Source organism: Balaenoptera acutorostrata, chromosome X (assembly GCF_949987535.1).
Source record: "Balaenoptera acutorostrata chromosome X, mBalAcu1.1, whole genome shotgun sequence".
Lineage (NCBI taxonomy): Eukaryota > Metazoa > Chordata > Mammalia > Artiodactyla > Balaenopteridae > Balaenoptera > Balaenoptera acutorostrata.
The window spans coordinates 64,361,261-64,382,518 of record NC_080085.1 but is presented as its reverse complement, the minus strand read 5'-3'; the positions used below and the strand labels follow the sequence as shown (position 1 = coordinate 64,382,518).

The window sequence follows — 21,258 nt, the reverse complement described above, 5'->3', positions numbered from 1 at the left end:
ATCCGGCCCTAGTGCCTGGCAGCCAGCATGAGGTCAGCCCTTCTGGGGGCTTTTCTTAGCACCTGGCAGCGCAGGGGGTTGGCATGTGGACAGAGAGGCTGCAGTGGTGACTGCACCCCTGTGTGTCACTCAACAGTGGTACCTTGCTTCTATGGCAGTCTGGATTTCCTCCACAAGCATTCCTGGTTATGAATTTCCTCCCTACCTCCCCCTCAGGCTGTCTCCTCACAGCCAAAAGCAGTCCTCCACCCCACCCGGGTTTGCTCTCCAATCCCCACTTTCCACCTCTCAGCCCCCGTGTGCACCAGCAGACACACTTCCCAGTCTGGGGCATGCAGGGTTGTGGCATGGACCATCTGTGTAGGTCTCACTCTGTCCTGTCTGCACAGACTGGCCTTTTCACCCTCCTCCCACAGCCTCAGAAGCTCCCCTTCTGTCCCATCTTATTTCCCCATCAGTGTGGGGGCTTCCCTGGATGTAGGAGCCTCTCCTCTGCTTCAGCTGCCCCCCCAAGCAGTGCAGATCCCATCCCACTTCCTTTCCTCTTCTTTTTCCCTTCTTTCTTTCATCCTACCTGGTTATGTGGGGATCTTTCTTATCGTTTCCGGTGTCCAAGTTCTTCTGCTTTCAGCCAATGTTCTGTGAGAGCTGTTCCATCCATAGATGTATTCTTGATGCATTTGTGGAGAGAGATGAACTCCATGTCCTCCTATTCCTCTGCCATCTTGGTCCTCCTCCTCTTTCATTTCTGATTTTATTTGATTCCTCTCTCTTTTCTTCTTGGTGAGTCTACCTAAGTTTTGTTAATTTTGTTTATCTTTTCATGTAACCAGCTCTTACTTTCATTGATCCTTTCTATTATCTTTTTAGTCTCTATTTCATTTATTTCTTCTCTAATCTTTATTTCCTTCCTTCTACTAACTTTGGGCTTCATTGGACATTCTTTTCCTAGTTTCCTGAGGTGCAAGGTTTTGCTGTTTGAGTCTTTTCTCGTTTTTTGAAGCAGGCATTTATTGCTATGAACTTCCCGCTTACATCTACTTTTGCCACATCCCATACATTTTGGTATGTTATACTTCCATTTTCATTTATCTTGGGTATTTTTTATTTCTCTTTTAACTTCTTCTTTGACCCATTGTTTATTCAGTAGCGTGTTGTTTAATACCCACATATTTGTGAATTTTCCAGTTTTCTTTATGTAATTAATTTCTAGTTTCATACAACTGTGGTCAGAAAAGATTTTTGACATGATTTCAATATTCTTAAATGTATAAAGACTTGTTTTTCAAAATGGATTAAAGACCTAAATGTAAGGCCAGACACTATCAAACTCTTAGAGGAAAACATAGGAAGAACACTCTATGACATAAATCACAGCAAGATCCATTTGGACCCACCTCCTAGAGAAATGGAAATAAAAACAAAAATAAACAAATGGGACCTAATGAAACTTAAAAGCTTTTGTACAGCAAAGGAAACCATAAACAAGACCAAAAGACAACCCTCAGAATGGGAGAAAATATTTGCAAATGAAGCAACTGACAAAGGATTAATCTCCAAGATTTACAAGCAGCTCATGCAGCTCAATAACAAAAAAACAAACAACCCAATCCAAAAATGGGCAGAAGACCTAAATACACATTTCTCCAAAGAAGATATACAGATTGCCAACAAACACATGAAAGAATGCTCAACATCATTAACCATTAGAGAAATGCAAATTAAAACTACAATGAGATATCATCTCACACCGATCAGAATGGCCATCATCAAAAAATCTAGAAACAATAAATGCTGGAGAGGGTGTGGAGAAAAGGGAACACTCTTGCACTGTTGGTGGGAATGTAAATTGATACAGCCACTATGGAGAACAGTATGGAGGTTCCTTAAAAAACTACAAATAGAACTACCATACGACCCAGCAATCCCACTACTGGGCATATACCCTGAGAAAACTATAATTTGAAAAGAGTCATGTACCAAAATGTTCATTGCAGCTCTATTTACAATAGCCAGGACATGGAAGCAACCTAAGTGTCCATCATTGGATGAATGGATAAAGAAGATGTGGCACATATATACAATGGAATATTACTCCTCAGCCATAAAAAGAAATGAAATGGAGTTATTTGTAGTGAGGTGGATGGAGTTAGAGTCTGTCATACAGAGTGAAGTAAGTCAGAAAGAGAAAAACAAATACAGTATGCTAACACATATATATGGAATCTAAGGGGGAAAAAAAAGGTCATGAAGAACCTAGTGGCAAGACGGGAATAAAGACATAGACCTACTAGAGAATGGACTTGAGGATATGGGGGGGAAGGGTAAGATGTGACAAAGTGAGAGAGTGGCATGGACATATATATACTACCAAATGTAAAATAGATAGCTAGTGGGAGGCAACCACATAGCACAGGGAGATCAGCTCTGTGCTTTGTGACCACCTAGAGGGGTGGGATAGGGAGGGTGGGAGGGAGGGAGATGCAAGAGGGAAGAGATATGGGAACACATGTATAAGTATAACTGATTCACTTTGTTATAAAGCAGAAACTAACACACCCTTGTAAAGCAATTACACTCCAATAAAGATGTTTAAAAAAAATCTGCTGGGAATCATAAAAAAAAAAAGACTTGTTTTATGCCCTAACATATGATCTATCTTGGGAAATGTTCCATGTGCACTTGAGAAGAATGTGCATTCTGTTGCTTTTAGATGGAATGTTTTGTAAATATCTTTTAAGTCCATCATGTCTGAAATATCACTTAAGGCCAGTGTTTCCTGATTGATTCTCCATCTGGATGATCTACATATTGATGTAAGTGGGGCATTAACGTCTCCTACTATAATCGTATTGCAGTCTATTTCTCTCTTTAGGTCTGTTAATATTTGCTTTATATATTTAGGTGCTCCTATGTTAGGTGCATAAATGTTTACAAACGTTGTGTCCTCTTGTTGGATTGACCCCTTTATCATTATGTATTGTCCTTCTTTGTCTCTTATTACAGTCTTTGTTTTAAAGTCTATTTTGTCTGATATAGAGTATTGCTACCCCAGCTTTCTTTTCTTTCCCATTTATATGGAATATCTTTTTCCATCCCTTTACTTTCAGTCTTTTTGTGTCCTTTTATCTAAAGTGTGTCTCTTGTAGGAAGCATATAGATGGGTCTTTTTCTTAATCTATCCACTCACTCTATGTCCTTTGATTGGAGAATTTAGTCCATTTGCATTTAAAGTAATTATTCATGAGTATGTGCTTATTGCAATTTTGTTCATTGTTTCCTATCTATAAGAGTCTGTTATAAGTTGATAACAACTTAAGTTTAATTCCATTCTAAAGCTCAACAGTTTTACTCTCTTCCCCACATTTTATGTTGTTGATGTCACATTTTACATCTTTTTATCTTATGTATCCCTTAACTAACTATAGTAATTTTTACTACTTTTGTCTTTTAGCTTTAATCCTAGCTTTATAAGTGATTAATACACTACACTTACTATATCTTTACCTTTACCAGTGAGATTTATACTTTCATATGTTTTCTTGTTATTAGTTAGCACTCTTTCTTCTTGACTTAAAGAAGTCCATTTAATATTTCTTGTAAGTCTGGTTTAGTGGTAATGAATCCCTTAATTTTTGCTTGTCTGGAAAACTCTTTCTCTTCTTCAATTCTGAATGATAACTTTGTTGGATAGAAGATTCCTGGTTGGAAATTTTTTCCTTCAGCACTTTGAATATATTGTGTCACTCCCTTCTTGCCTGCAAAGTTTGTGCTGTAAAACCTGCTGATAGCCTTATGGAGGTTCCCTTGTATGTAACAGGTTGTCTTTTTCTTGCTGCTTTAAATATTCTCTCCTTGTCTTTAACTTTTGTCATTTTAATTATAATGTGTCTTCATGTGCGTCTCTTTGGGTTCATCTTATTTGTAATTTTCTGGGCTTCCTGGATATGGATTTCTGTTTCCTTCCCCAATTTAGGAAAGTTTTTAGCCGTTATTTCTTCAAATGAGATTTCTGCCTCTTTCCCTCTCTTTTGCTTCTCCTTCTGGGGGCCCTATAATGTGAATGTTAGTCTGCTTTATGTTGTTCTTTAAGTCCCTTAAGCTGTCTTCACATTAAAAAATGTTTTTTAAATTTTCTTGCTGCTCTGATTGGATGAGTTCCCCTGCCTTGTCTTTGAGTAGACTGATGCTTCTGCTTCATCTAGTCTTCTCTTGGACCCCTCTAGTATATTTTTCATTTCTGTTGTATTCTTCAGCTCTGTGACTTTTATTTGGTACTTTCTTATATTTTGCACCTCTTTGTTGAAGTTCTCACTGTGTTCATCCATTCTTCTACCCAGTCCAGTATTTTTTATGACCATTACTTTGAACTCTTTATCAAGTAAATTTTATCTCTGTTTCATTAAGTTATTTTTTTCTGAGGTTTACTTTTGTGCATGCATTTGGAATATATTTTTCTGTTTCTTCATTTTGCTTGACTCTCTGTGTTGGTTGCTCTACAGTAGATGAAAAAAACCACCTCTCCCAGTCTTGAAGGAGTGGCTTCATGTAGGAAATGAAGCTTTTCATTCATTCCTGCCCCAGCCTTTTTTCATCTCTCAACCATCTGTACTTATCCAATCAACCTATTATATTTGTAATAGCTCCCAGTAGTTGAGGATGTGTCAATACTTGTTAGTGTCACAAAGGGGAGGGTCTCAGCATCTAGATTCAGGGTGACTGGAAGACAGACCCTCAGGCAGTAGCTTTTAAAAGTATATCTATATCTATATCTATATCTATATCTATATCTATATCTATATCTATATCCACAGTCACGAGGGGCTGCAAGCATTAGCCTCACTGGCTACCAAAACCCGGCAATCTAGAGGTGTGTCCTGGGCAGCAGTCACAAAAACTGTGGCTCCAGATGAGTGGATAAGCTCCTTTCTGGGAGATATCAGTGAACTGAAATAAGGCAAAGGGAGAGTGCCAAGATGGCATCCACAATCTACGTTCCTTGAGAGCAGCTCTGTAGGCCACTAAGTGTGGCCAAACCTGAAGCCAGATCCTCAGTGTGGAGCTCTAGGACAAGTAAAGTGGCCTCCTTCACAGAAAGACAGGGAGAGTATGTGTGTCTCATTCTGCTGTCTGTGCAATGCCCTGGGGTGGTAGCCTGCTGAGAACTGTCCCTCTGATTGCTACAGTCCTGTGGGACTCAGGAATGCAAACCATTCTGGCCACCAGTGCCAAGCAATCAAGGGTTATCCTCTGGGCATCAACCATAAGATCCAGGAACCAGACACATGTAAAGCTCCCCTCCAAGAGACACTGGTGCTCTGGAGCATGGCAGAGGGTGAGTGTGAAGATAGTGCCTGCACTCCAAGGTCTCTGGAAAGGATTACAGTCAGCCTCTAGATGCATGTTTAATTAGAACCCTGTCCCTCAGGTCACAGTCATGATGATTAGCTAATAGGCCTCTTCCACAGAAAGACCAAGCTCTTGGGTTTATTGTCCCTTGCTGTGCCCTGGAGGTGGTAGTTGTTTATGAACTCTTTTTCCATTGGTTACAGTCCAGTGGGACCCAGGAGCATAAGCCCCACTGGCCACCAGAGCCAGGCAATAATCACAAAAGCTGGGGTGCTAAATAAGAGTATGAGCTTCTTTGTGGGTGACACAAATTATTACAGTCTCATGGTACCAGAAAAGATAACTCCCCTGGCCTCCAGAGCCAGGCAATGAAGAGACATTCCCTGGGTGTCAGCTGCCAAAAATTGGGACATGAGATGCATGTGAAGTCTGGAACATGGTAAAGGGAGAGCACAAAGATGGCACCCACCAATCTCCATCCCAGGAGAGTTTTCCAGCAGGCTCCTAGATGTGTGTGTTAAATTAAATGCCTGCCCCTCAGGCCGAGGTTTCAATATGAGTAGGTGAGCCTCTTTCACTTTAAGTCTAGGCACTATCGGCTGCCTCTGAGTTGGGCCGTGGGGCAGATGAGTCTGAGTGCATGAGTCCTTTAAGATGTGTTTCTCAAATTGCTACTGTCTTGTGGGTCTCAGTATGTGAGCCCTGTTGGTTTTCAAATTTAGATGTTTGGGGGGCTTGTCTCTTAGGTGCACATCTTAAAATTTGGGGTGCCTAATGTGGGGTTTGAACCCTCTGCTCTTCAGAGAGAAGCTCTGGGATTTCAGTTCCCTTCCAGTTGTGGATTGCTATGCCAGGGGTGGGATTTATGGCAAGATTGTGTCCCAGCCTCTCCTACCTGTTTTGATGTGGTTTTCTTTTCCTTTGCCCAATGTGTAGTCATCACTCAGCCAGACTTTGTCTTTTTAGGAAGAAATTGTTCCATATGTAGCTGTAGACTCAGTGTGTGAGTGAGAAGAGAGTTTCAGGATCTTCCTATGGTGCCATCTTGAACTAGCTAAACTTAAATTCTTGCCATAAATTCCATTTGGCCATAATGAATTATGCTTTTTATATATTATTGGATACAATTTACTAAATTGTTATTGGAATTTTGCATCTCTGGTCATCATGGATATTGTTCTGTAGTTCTATAATCTTGTGATGTGGTATCAGAGTAATACCTCATGAAATGGGTTGGTAAGTGTTACCACCTCCCCTATTTTCTAATATTTGTGTAGGATTGTTAATATTTCTTATTTAAATATTTGATATAATCCACCAGTGAAGTCATCTGGGCCTGGACTTTCCTTTGTGGGAAGAATATTTTTACCAATTTAAATTTGTTCATTGATATAAGTTGTATTTCTTTCCTATTGCTACTCTAACAAATTACCACAAAACTATTGTCTTAAAAGTATACAAATTTATTATCCATTAATATTTAATGGTGTTATTTATATGGTTGGAAATTTTCTTACAACCTTATTATTTCTTTTCTACATGTCTCCTCTGTTTTTTCCCTCTGCTCCTCCTTCCCTTCCTTTATTTAGATTATTTGAATATTTTCTAGCATCACTTAATTTACCTTTGGGTTTTTTATTTTAAATATCCAAAGGTTTCTCTATGGGTTATAATATACATTCTAAACATTTTACAATACACTTATGGCTAGTGTTATACCATTTAATGTAAAAAATGGAAACCCTGCAACTGTATAAGTTCATATGCTTGACATCTCCCCTCATTGATATTACAATTGTTATATTTATTACTTATAAATAGATAATAAATCCCACAAGTGAACATTATAATTTTTGCTAGAATTAGTGTGTGACTCATAAAAAAGGTAAATAGCAAAGAAAAAAATTTATCTTTTCTATTTATCCAGAGACATAATTTTCAATAATCTTCATTCTATTCTGAGTGTCTCTGTTTCAACCTGGTGTCATTTTCCTTCAGTCTGAAGAACATATTTTAGCATTTCTTGAAGTGCAGGTCTGCTAGTAACAAATTCTCATAGTTTTCCTTTTCCCCTTTGCTTTTATTCCTTTCTAACCACTTTATTAAGGTATGATTGACATACAAATAGCTGTACTTAATGTACACAATTTCATGAGTTTGGAGATACATCTGTGAAACCATCATCACAATCTATGTCAATAAACATATCCATCACCTACAAAAGTTTCATCTTGCCTTCTTTACCTACTACTATTACTACTACCACTACTACCACCACCACCACCACCACCACCGTTATTGTTATTATTTTGAAACACCTAAAATAAAATCTACCACTTAGCCAATTTTTAAGTATACAATACAGTATTAACGCTAGGCACCATGTTGTACAGTAGATCTCTAAGAATCATTCATTTTGCATAACTGAAACTATACACTTTGACTAACATCTCCCCATTTCCATCTTCCCCCCAGACCCTGGAAACCAGCATTCTACTCTCTGCTTCCATAAGTTTGACTAGTTTAGATCCTTCATATAAGTGGTATTATGTAGTATTTGTACTTCTGTGTCTGGCTTATTTCACTTAGGATAATGTCCTCCAGGTTCATCCATGTTGTGGCAAATGGCAGGATTTCCTACTTTTTTTAAGGCTGAATAATATTCTATTTATGTATATATTATACTACATTTTCTTTTTTTAAATTGAAGTATAGTTGATTTACAATGTTGTGTTTCTGGTGTACAGCAAAAGTGATTTATATATATATTCTTTTTCATTTTATTTTCCATTATAGGTTATTGCAAGATATTGAACATAGTTCCCTGTGTTATACACTAGGACTTTGTTGTTTATCTGTTTTATATATGGTAGTTTGTATCTGCTAATCACAAACTCCCCACCCTTTCCCCTTTGGTAACCATAATTTTGTTTTCTATGTCTGTGAGTCTGTTTCTATTTTGTAAATAAGTTCATTTGTATCATATTTTAGATTGTCAATTTTTAATATTTTCTATTTCTTATTTATTTCTTTTTTTTTTTTAATTATAACTACTTTATTTATTTATTTATTTATTTATTTTTGGCTGTGTTGGGTCTTCGGTTCGTGCGAGGGCTTTCTCTAGTTACGGCAAGTGGGGGCCACTCTTCATCGCGGTGCGGGGACCGCTCTTCATCGTGGTGCGTGGGCCTTTCACTATGGCGGCCCCTCCCGTTGTGGGGCACAGGCTCCAGACACGCAGGCTCAGTAGTTGTGGCTCACGGGCCCAGCTGCTCCGTGGCATGTGGGATCTTCCCAGACCAGGGCTCGAACCCGTGTCCCCTGCATTGGCAGGCAGATTCTCAACCACTGCACCACCAGGGAAGCCCTATTTCTAATCTTTATTATTTTCTTCCTTCTGCTAACTTTGGGCTTTGTTTTTTTTTTTTCTAGTTCCTTGAGGGTAAACTTAGGTTGTTTATTTGAAATCTTCTTTGTAAATGTAGGTGGTTATCTCTATAAACTTCCCTCTTAGTGCTTTTATTACTTTCAAGTCACACATTTAAGTCTTTAATCCATTTTGAGTTGGTTTTTTGTGTATGGTATAAGAAAGGACCCAGTTTCAGTCTTTTGCATGTGGATATACAGTTTTCCCAATACCATTCATTGAAGAGATTATCCTTTCTCCATTGTGTGTTCTGGGCAACCTTGTCAAAAATTAATTGAGCGTATGTACTTGGGTTTATTTCTGGACTCTCTATTCTGTTCCATTGGTCTACATGCCTGTTTTTATGCCAGTACCACACTGTTTTGATTACTATAGCTTTGTAATATAATTTGAGATCAGAAAGTGTGATGTCTTCAACTTCGTTTTTCTTTCTCAAGATTGCTTTTGTTATTCAGGGCGTTTTGTGGTTCTATACCAATTTTTAAATTGTTTTTTTCTATTTCTGTGAAAACACCTTTAGAATTTTGATAGGGATTACAATGAGTCTGTAGGTCTTTTTGGGTAGTGTGGACATTTTAACAATATTAACTCTTTCAATTCATGAACACAGGATATTTTTCAATTTATTTGTGTCTGGTTAAATTTCTTTCATTAATGTTTTATAGTTTTCAGTGTACAGATCTTTCACTTCCTTAGATAATTTTATTCCTAGGTGTTTTATTCTTTTTGATGCTATTGTATATGGGATTTTTTTCTTTATTTCCTTTTCAGATTAGTCATTGTTGGCATGAAGGAATACAACTGATTTTATATGTTGATTTTTGTATCCTGCAATTTTACTGAATTCAATTTATTTGTTGTAACAGTTTTTGTTTTTGGACTCTTTAGGGTTTTCCACATATAGGATCATGTCATCTACAAAGATAATTTTATTTCTTCCTTTCTGATTTGAAGGTCTTTTATTTCTTTTTCTTGTCTAGCTCTTACTAGTACTTCAGTACTATATTAAATAGAAATGGCAAAGTGGAGATTCTTGCCCTGTACTCAATCTTAGAGGAAAAGCTTTTCAGTTTTTCTCCATTGATTAGGATGCTAGCTGTGGGCTTTTCTAAATGGCTTTCATTTCGTTAAGGAAAGTTCCTTCTATTCTTATTTTGTTTAGAATTTTTATTGTGAATGTATGTTGAACAAATTATTTTCTGCTTCTATTGAGATAATTGTGTGATTTTTATCCTTTATTCGGATAATATGGCATATCATATTGATTGATTTTCATATGTTAAACCAACATTTCATCTCAGGAATAAACCTCACCTGGTCATGGTGTGTAATCTACTTGATGAGTTGAATTCAGTTTGGTAGTATTTTATTGAGGATTTTTGCATCTATATTCATCAGAGATGTTGGCTTATGGATTTCTCTTCTTGTGATATCTTTGGCTTTAGTGTCAGGGCAATGCTGACCTCATAAAATAAATTTGGAAGTATCCCTTTTACTTTTACTTTTTGGAAGAATTTAAGAACAATTAGCATTAAGTCTTCTTTGAATATTTGATACAATTCAGCAGTGAAGCCAACTGGGCCTGGGCTTTTCTTTTTTGGGAAGCTTTTGATTACTACTTCAATCTATCTCCTTATACTTTTATTGGTCTGTTCAGGCTTTCTATTTCTTCTTGACTCATTCTTGTTAGGTTGTACATTTCTAGGAATTTATCAATTTATTGTAGGTTATCCAATTTGTTGGCATATAATTGTTCATAATAGTTCCTTATGATCTTTTTAAATTTGGAGGCATCCATTGTAATGTCTCTTTTGTCATTTCCAATTGATTTTGAGTCTTTTCTCTTTTTCTAATTTAATCTAGCTAAGGGTTTGTCATTATTGTTCATTTTTTTCTAAAATTCACCTCTTCCAAAATTGTTTTTTTCAGGGGCCTTACCTCTTTTAATAGTGTAATAGTTACTATAGGAGTATCAGTTGATGTTTATTCCATTTTCAAGAAATAGGTCTTATTCGTGACTCATTAATAATTTGCAGTTCATTTTCATCTAACTGTCCAATGAATATCAATACTCAGAGAATCAAAGTTTTGTTGACTTTTTCTATTGTTTTTCTAGTTTAAACAAATTCTGCTAAATCTTTATTATTTCCTTCCTTATTTTAACTTTGGGTTTATTTTGTTCTTTTTATAATTCCTTAAGGTATAAAGTTAGATTATTTGAGATCTTTTTTAATGTAGGCCTTTATTACTATAGAAGTCCCCTTTGGTACTGCTTCTGCTGCATCCTGTAGGTTTTGGTAAGTTGTGTTTTCATTTTCTTTTGTCTTCAGGTATTTTTAAAATTCCCTTTTGATTTCCTCTTTTACCCAGTGCTTGTTAAATAGCGTGTTATTTAGTTTCCACATATTTGTGAATTTTCCCATTTTCTTGCCTCTATTGATTTCTAGTTTTATTCCATTGTGGTAGGAAATGATCCATGGTATGATTTTAATCTTCTTAAATTTGTTAAGATTTATTTTGTGATCTAATGTGTGACCTATCCTAGTGTATATTCCATGTGCACTTTAAATGTATTCTTCTGCTGTTGTATGATAAGTTCTGTATATGTCCGTTAGGTCCATTTGGTCTACAGCATTGCTCAATTCTGCTCTTTATTGACTTTCTGTCTGGATGTTCTATTTATTATTGAAAGTGGGTTTATTGACATCTCCTATTATTGTATTACTGTCAATTTCTCCTTTCAGTTTGTCAGTGTACTTATGCACTCAACATCAGAGCACGTATGTATTTAGAATTGTTATATCTTCCAGTTGAATTGACACTTTTATTATATAATGTCTTTAACTCTAGAAACAGTTTTTGACTTAAAGTCTGTGTCTCATAATAAAAAGAAAACAAAGCAGGAGTGGCTAATATCTTTTCCCATTCTTTCATTTTCAGCCTATGTGTATCCTTAAATCTAAAGTGAGTTTCTTACAGATGGCATAAAGTTGGATCTTTCTTATTTAATCCATTCAGTAACTCTCCTTATTGGGGAATCTAGTTCATTTACATCTAATGTAATTATTAATCGGAAAGGATTTACTATTGCCATTTTGTTAGCTGTTTTCTGCTTGTCTTGTGATTCTTTTGTCCCTCTTTTTCTCTCTTCCTATCTTCCTTTGTCTTCCCATTGGATTTTTTTTTTTTTTTGGTATTGATAGATTTTGATTTTTTTTAAATTTTGTGTAACTTCTATAGGTATTCTCTTTGTGGTCACAAAGGGGCTTACCTAAAATATCTTAGAGCTATAATAGTCTACTTTAAGCTGATAACAACTTAAAGTAAGTTGATAACAACTTCACTTGCATACAAAAAGTCTCAGCTTTATCTCTCCTCCTCACTCATTATATACTATTGATATGTATCATTAACATAATTTATAATTGTTTTTAATAATTTAATCTTTTATAGTAGAATTAAAAGTTATTTTTACTGAGTGCAAGCTCGTACTGCTTGCTTCACAACAGGTCAATAAATCAAGAGATGTGTTGTTGGGGCAAGGAATAATGACTTTATTTAGAAAGCCAGCAGACCAAGAAGATAGTGGACTCACGTCCCAAAAAAAATCTTGCCTGAGTTAGAATTCAGGAATTCAGGCTTCTTCTGAAAGGGGATGGAATCAAGTAAAATATTTCCTGATTCTGGTCAGCCTCCGGAGGGGATGTGTTCCTGCAGTCATTCACAGGTGGGCCTGGTCAGGATATTTCCTGTGAGCTAAACAAAGGTAGCTTAGCTTAATGCTCATTACCTGGGAGGCAGGGTTCCAGAGATGGGCCATTATGTATATTTAAGCTTACATGCAACATCCCTTTAGTGATTAACTTGTAATAGAATACAAAGATTCTTCCCTGTTACAATTCCGCACTGTCAATGTCCATTCCACAGTCTTGTGGGAAAAGGGACAAAGACCACTCTGGCTACTTCCTGCTGAATGGAGGCGACAAATATTCCTTATAATCTTTAGTCAGTCTTTTTTTAGCTACAACTATTTGAACCTGATGAAACCCCTTAGCACTCTGTCTAATTTGTAATTGAACTTGGGGTGTTGGTTCCAGTTCCCAATACGTACACTAAATTCCTGTTGTAATTATTTGGACAAAGTTAAACAAATTGATTAACCCTTCTCCAGCTGCAATGAAATTACCATCTACTTCAGTTGGATATGCAGACTTGTTGGAGGCAAACTCATGAACAGAGGTTAGTATAGTGCCCAAAGTTTTAATGTATTTGGCAACTGCTAGTTCTTTTAGAGCACTTATAGATTCTCTCACCTGGGCAGACACCTGGAATGGCCTACCATGCAATATTTCAAAAGGGCTTAATCTAAGCTTGCTTCTTAGAAGGAGCCACTGATCAATATCAGAGCAACTGGCAAGGCCTTATCCCAAGTTAAGTTACTATTCATTTTCTTGGTTTTTCCTGTTGACTGTGGGCTCCAGGATGAATGTAGTTCCAATGCCTTAATCCAAATCAGGGGATAATTTCCTTAAGGAGGGCTTTAACCAATTAAGTACTGATTTTAAAAACTAGTAACTTTGCCACACACAAAACAAATGGTCCCCAAAACATTCTCCTTTCCTTCTGAAGATTTTATGATGCATTGTTATCATTAACCAGTCTTTTACTATTAAACTTAAATGACCAACTAAAACAAACAGTTCTGAGACCATTCTTCCACCACTGATTAAGACTGGGGTGGCAAGTATTGGGGATAATATTCATTTAGACTTCTGAGGTTTCTGGGAAGACTTGGTGACCTTGCCAGCTTCAGCTGCCTTCTTGTCCACTGCTTTCACACCCAGAGCAACTGTCTGGCTCATGTCACAAACTGCAAAAATGGCCCAGAGGAGGATAGTCAGAGAAGCTCTCAACACACATGGGCTTGCCAGGAACCATATCAACAATGGCAGCATCACCAGTTTTCAAGAATTTGGGGCCATCTTCCAGCTTTTCCTCATAACAATCAATCTTCTTCAGCTCAGCAAACTTGCAAACAATGTGAGCTGTGTGACAACCCAGCACAGGTGCATATCCAGCACTGATTTGGCCTGGATGGTTTAAATAATCTCTTGAGCTGTGCAGCCAGCTGCTTCCATCGGTGGTCATTTTTGCTGTCACCAGCCACATTGCCACAATGAATATCTTTGACAGATATGTCCTTGACATTGAAGCCCACATTGTCCCCAGGAAGGGCTTTACTCAAAGCTTCATGGTACATTTCAACAGACTTTAGTTCAGTTGTAATATTGACTGGAGCAAAGGTGACCACCATGCCAGGTTTGAGAATACCAGTCTCCACTCAACCCACAGGGACAGTACCAATACCACCAATTTTGCAGACGTCCTGGAGGGGCAGATACAAGGAATACACTGGCTAGGAATACACTGGCTGGTACTGATAAGTCAATCTGTGGGAGAAGTGCTCCTCTTGCCTCACAGGATGTTGTTTTAGGTTAGGTGTCCCAGCATCCCTTTTTAATGGGATTACTATTGGCCATGTGTTTTTGGCCTTCCCTGGGCTGCTGTTAACACACACTTCTGGTCTTACCCTTTTGTAGACCTTGGGGGTGTGGGAGAGCTCTGTTTCCTTTCCTGGAGTTTTCATGAACACCATCTGTAGGCTTAAAGTGTGTTCTGGTGGGACTCTGTCAAGCTGTTCTGGTGAAAAACTTCAGGGTGAAGTCTATCAAAAAGTTAATCAGCTCATTCTCCACTGTCAATTTTACTGGGGGCCCCTGCAGGGAATTAGTTGCCTCAAGTCCAAGGGAGCCCCTGGGCCTCTTCATTCTTAAGAATCTTCCTCTTTCTACCTTATGAGAGGTTCTTGTCTTTTATTTTCTTCTTATGTTTCAGCCTAGGGCAATCTGTTCTCCAATGTTCTTCCTCCTTACAGTAAGCACATTGTTCCTTCCCCAATAGTGGTTTACCTCTCCTTCGGTTACTCAGCTTCCAGGAATCCAATACCACTGCCAAAAAATGGTGTTTCATTTTGCGTCTTCTTTCTTCTGTTGTTGCTCCCTGTTGAACACTTTAAAAGCAACATCTACCAATTGATAAGAATTTATTCCAAGTGCACCGTCTAATTTTTGTAACTTTCACCTGATATCTGAGGCACTTTGCCCAAAAAAAGGTCAAATTTACCATTCTAATATTTTAGGGGGCTTCAGCATCTGCATTAAGATGATGTCTGTAGGCCTGATAAGACCTCTCTGAATTTTTGGAAAGGATTTTTATTTTCAGTCTCTTGAATTTTGTTCAAACTCTTTTGCTTTGGTTCCCCTTTTCAAAGCCCTGCCAAGACGCACTAATAAGTAGTGTTCTAATAAGGGCATTCTTCCCTCATTGGGGTCCTAATTTGGTTCGGCTGGGTACTGCCAAGTGGGTTTCAGGTGTAGAGGATCCTCCCTATAAAGGAGGGTTGCAATCTTTCCAATTAAAAAGTCTGAGAAACCCATCTGGCTGATTATTTGCATTTAGCCACCTATATGAGATAACAGCAGTGGAAATTACCCTGCCCTGGGAGTGGCTCCTGGCCCAAATTGGGTGCCCTGTCGGGTCTTAAATTGTGATGCCAGACCAAGTCCCTGTGCCCCAGAAACTAACACAGGATTTTCTAATTGATCCCTAGAAGGAGGGGAAGTCCTGAGCTCAGCCGGAGGAGTTAAGATTTGAAGCAACATACCCTCAGTCTCATTCCATTTTCTTATTTTCCCTGATGTAATAGCACACATGCTGGCACACAAAGGATTTCATCGTTCTTCCCTGCTTCTTCACAAATAGTTACAGAGTTATTCAAAAGCCACTGTAAAACCATGAATACCAATTGATCATCTCTAACCATTAAAAGGATGCCTTTTTGCTTTGGCCTCAACCAACTAGGACTGCAATGCAATTGAAAAGAAACTTGGTTACTGCTGTGACATAAAACATTTTAAGATAATTACTAAAATTATGACTGATTATTTACCAGGATACATCAGCATTTTAGGAGTTCCATATAGTTTTTTTTTAAATAAATTTTAATTTATTTATTTTATTTTTGTCTGTGTTGGGTCTTTGCTGCGTGCAAGCTTTCTTTAGTTGCGGCAAGCGGGGGATACTCTTCGTTGCAGTGTATGGGCTTCTCATTGCCGTGGCTTCTCTTGTTGCAGAGCACAGGCTCTAGGTGAGCAGGCTTCAGTAGTTGTGGAATGCGGGCTCAGTAGCTGTGGCTCTCAGGCTATAGAGCACAGGCTTTGTTGTGGCCCACGGGCTTAGTTGCTCCATGGCATGTGGGATCTTCCCGGACCAGGGCTCGAACTCGTGTCCCCTGCCTTGGCAGGGGGATTCTTAACCACTGTGCCACCAGGGAAGCCCAGGAGTTCTATATAGTTTCTAGAATGTGTATATTAATGTTTACCCATATGATACAATCTAAGAAATTTTATCACCACTTACTTGATAATGCTTCCCACATAATATAATATACCAAATAAGCCTAATTAGTTTAATATTCCTCTCTGCAATAGAAAGAAAACAATCTGAGGTGTTCCAGGGACCCTTTGGAAAACCTCAAATTTAGCTAGGGGTTGAATGAACTTCATTTAGAATTTGATCTTTGGGAAGTTTGTCAAAAATATCAAAAAAAAAAATATCAAAAAGTTTTAACCAGTGATAATAAAAGATCAATGGCAAATACAGATCACTTAAAGAAACTCACAATTACCAAAAGCAGTTCAATATTTTAAGAAAACTTTGTCCTCTTAGAGAACCAAATTCAGGTTTTGTACCACTTTACCTTTAAAATTCATTTTCAAATTTAAAATTCATTTTCTAAATTAAGTTCCATCTTATCTTAGCCAATCCTGACCATGCACACAACTCTTTCAGTTTTCCTCCTCCACAAACCTTCCACAATTTTCTGTATCCATATTATATCCATATTAATCTGTTCCTCACTTTCTTTTCCATTCGGAAACAACCAGCTCTAGGACAGAAACATCTTTTCCCCTTTAACAAAAATACATTTCATTCCTCATACCTTCTTTGCTGAAAACACACATCCTACATCTTTGCATACTGAAATGTTTCCCTTATAATTCTTAACCTTAAAACTTTAATCTCGGGGCTTCCCTGGTGGCGCAGTGGTTGAGAGTCTGCCTGCCAATGCAGGGAACACGGGTTCGAGCCCTGGTCTGGGAAGATCCCACATGCCGCGGAGCAACTGGGCCCGTGCACCACAACTACTGAGCCTGCACGTCTGGAGCCTGTGCTCCGCAACAAGAGAGGCCACGATAGTGAGAGGCCCGCACACTGCAATGAAGAGTGGCCCCCGCTCGCTGCAACTAGAGAAAACCCTCGCACAGGAACGAAGACCCAACACAGCCAAAAATAAATAAATAAATAAATAAATAAATTTATAAAAAAAAAAAACTTTAATCTCTAGTGAAAACCAAGAAGCAAGTAATTATAAACTGTCTGTCATACCAGCATTTCCTGACTGACAACTTATGCTTTAGTCATCCTCCCTCAAGAAGGCAAAGGTAGGTAAACTTAGACCTGCCCAGCAATTAAGGTTCTAATATTTTATCCTATTTACAGTGACCCAGAGAGACAATGAATTCTCTTCATTTAACTTAGTTTAAAGTTATGAAAATCTAGAGAGACTATTTTTAGCACAGGGAGACCATCTCCGTGCTTTGTGACCACCTAGAGGGGTGGGATAGGGAGGGTGGGAGGGAGACGCAAGAGGGAGGGGATATGGAGATATATGTATACGTATAGCTGATTCACTTTGTTATACAGCAGAAACTAACACAACAATGTAAAGCAATTATACTACAATAAAGATGTTAATAAATAAATAAATAAAAGGGGAAATAAAAATTAAAAAAAAAAGAAATACAGTGCATTTATTTTAATGATTGTATTTTTCTCCATATACAAACCCTACTTATGACATAATACCTTGTGATGTAAGGATAGTAGATAGTCAATAAATTTTTATTGTTTAAAAAAAAATTAAATATATAAATAAAAGAAGAGAGAGTATTTTAGATAGACATTCCCAGAACATAATTATTCCTATAGAGTTTACCTAAAACTCTTACCTCATTTACCTTTATTTTATTTACTTAAAACCTTTGTCATATTATTTTTCTTGCTGACAAACTTTGTAACAGGAATAAGTCTTATTTGATTTCTAGTAAACCTAGGTACAATAAAAGTATTACACTTAATGTTGATGACTCTAAAGACATAACTATATCAATCAAACCAACAGGCTTAAGCTAAATTTAATACAAAATATTAATTCAATACTGAATATTTCCTAGATCACATGAACCCAAGATTAATTCTGGCCAGTTTCTTTTATATATGAGTATTTATGTAAGTGCTTAATTTCCTTTAAGCCAGTTAAACAGAGCTCTTTTACAAATTAATTTTGGCAATACCACACATCTATAATATGTACAAACACACAAACATAGGGACCTTATAGTTCCCATTCCAAAATTTCAGCCATGAGTCAGGTACAACATTGTAAAACCCATCAGTTACAAAAGAGGTTGGATTAAAATTGGGTTTCTGGTAGATGGGACAAATCAAGGTCACCTGTCTAGATGGCTAAGCCCTTTTAACTAATATTTATGGAAAATACACTTCTATTTCTATTTGTAGCTTGTGATGATTTTAGGAAACAACTGGAACCTTCCTTTTCTTCCTGGGAATGTCCCACTCTTGGACAAGAACAGTTTTTTTTTCTGTTCCTTTCCTCCATTTGACATCAGTAAAAGTTTTAAATATCACAAAACTGATTTGGCTGTAAATGGAGAAACAGCACCAAACAAAATGAAACAAAAAACCCAAAGGACAAACAGGAAACCCTAAATAAACCCTCAAGTTTGGTCTTGGGTTTTTACGTATACCAACGACACAAGAGACCATAAATGACATAATTAACACAGCAAGGATAGCAGTACATGGTGCACAGGGTCCCAGGATAAACCTGCCTAAGCCCCTTGTGGAGATCCTAACAGGTACTGTGGCCACACATTGTTACAATAAAATATCATCTTCCTCTCACCCATGGGTTTATAGCTGTGATCAGAGCACTTATCCAAAATGCACCTCAGAGGACTTTCTTTAGGGATAGTTGAAACATTCCCTATTTTTAGAGACAGAAATTCAAGACAAACAAAACACAAGCTGCACACACAAATGCTAGCATCCAAAGAAACAAACGAACCAGTTCACAGATCAGGTAGAAGTCCAACAACTCTTTCCTCTCTCCAACAGGATACCCAACTCAAATACAAAACAAATTGGCTTATTCTGGAGAAAAAGCCCCAAACGGAAGGAAATAAAGTTTCTGGCTGTACACACTGGAGCGACTTACCCTACTGTGTGGAGCCTGTTGGCTCCCAAATGTCAATTCCTTGCTCCAACTGCCTAGTGCTGGGGCAGCCGGTGCTGCTTTGGGGAATTTTGAAGGGATGATCTTCAGGACAAGTGGTTCCGGCAGCTGCTAGGGCCTTATCCCAAAATTCCCCAACTAGGGCCAGCTGGCCCTGAGCAGCAAGGCTCCTGGCTGGCTGTACCAAAATTTGTTACCAAGTCTATGCTTGTACTGCTCACTGCAGAACAGGCCAATAAACAGATGAACTGTTGGGGCAAAGAATAATGACTTTATTCAAAAAGCCAGCAGACTGAGAAGATGGTGACTCATGTCCCAAAAAACCATCTTGCCTGAGTTAGAATTCAGGCTTCTTTTATGCTAAAAGGGGAGGGAGTAAAGTCAAACATTTCCTGATTCCGGTCAGCCTCCAGAGGGGATGTGTTAATTTCTTCCCTTCCTGCAGTCATTCACAGGTGGGCCTGGTCAAGATGTTCCCTGTGAGCTAAACAAAGGTATTTTAGTTAAAGCTCATTAACTGGGAGGCGGGGTTCCCAGAGATGGGCTATAATGTATAATTTAAGCTTACAGGCAACATCCCTTCAGTGATTAACTTGTAATAGAATACAAAGGTTCTTCCCTGTTACATTATTATTGGGGGAGTGGAAGGTACAAACTATTGGGTGTAAGACAGCCTCGAGGATGTTATTGTACAACATGGGGGAAAATAGCCAATATTTTGTAATAACTATAAAGTAACCTTTTAAAATTGTATAAAATTTTTAAAAATGTTATTTACCCACCACTGGCCTCATGTAAGATATGAATCTTGCCAATCAGAACAGCCAGAGGTTCTGGGTGCCTCACAAACCTTTGTGCTTGTTCAAACCACCATCTTTGTTCTTAGTGGCCCCAGGAAATTAGTATGTGCCAAGTCCCATCAGTGTCCCAAGACAGGTAAGACAGAAGCCAGTCCCTTGAGTAGCAGCTAGAAATGTCAGGGTGCTAGATGTGTGGTCCAATTCCTTCTCTTCTCATGGAGAAGCTGGGACCTGGAGTTTATCACCCACTCACTCTGCACTCTGCCAGAAAGAGGATCTATTACAAATACACTCTCGTTCAGACCACACACTATTTTAACTTGTTGTTTTGCTTTTGATCATGCCCAGGGGCCTAGCGAATGCTAGGTTGTGTCAGCTCTCAGAGACAGGTGGGTTAGCTGGAGGGCTGGTTCTCTCTCTTGAACAAGCTAGGCTGAGGAGGTATAGGAAGTGCCCACCCAGCTGTTTAAATTCCCAGAAGACTTATGATTATTGATTAAAGCCACCTCTTAGTTCTCCGTGGTCCCAGGAGACTAGCAAATGCTGGGCCCTGTCAACTCCCAGAGATAGGCTAGATAGAAGCCAGTCCCTATGGTACAGATATGTGGTCCAACTCCTTCTAGGGAGAAACTGGAGGCTTGGTTTTATCACTGGAGGTAGTTGGTGGGAGAAGGCACACGAAGTCCCCACATGCCTGTTTGGGCTCCTGGAAGACTATTAATTGCCTGTTCTATCAGCTCACAGATGCAGGCTAATAAGAAGCCTGACCTTCAGCCAGCAGCTGAAAATGCAGGGACATTAGGCAGTCAAATCTCTTCCAGGGAGAAACTGGAAGCTGGGCATTTTTGCCTCTTGTTTGGCACTGAGTCCAGGCGGATAACTGTGGGAAGTGCTTATTCCAGATTAGTCATTAGCTGTATGAGCTTCTGGTCTTCCATTTCTCCCTCCTTATTCCTTCTCATGTTCTATGAGTAGTGAGAAGATTATGGACATATAAGTGAATTGCCTTAGAGACTGTCATGGAAAAGACATTCTACACACTCAAGACCTTACTATAAGAGAAAGCTGAGCTGTAAAACTCAGAATAGTAAAATTCTGTCATCATCTATTAATCCAAAGTTGCTTCTGAAGGGCCACATGTCCCAGGGAGAAGAAGAAAGAGGAATATCGTTGATGCTTGAACAATGCAAGGGTTAGGGTCACTGACCCTCTGTGCAGTCAAAAGTCAGTGTATAACTTTATAG

The 21,258-nt window shown here is 38.3% G+C and overlaps 1 pseudogene; it reads right to left on the bottom strand.

Moving 5' to 3' along the window:
- Positions 1 to 13,536: 13,536 nt before the first annotated feature.
- On the bottom strand, positions 13,537 to 14,806 carry LOC103017414 (elongation factor 1-alpha 1-like; annotated as a pseudogene).
- Positions 14,807 to 21,258: the final 6,452 nt, after the last annotated feature.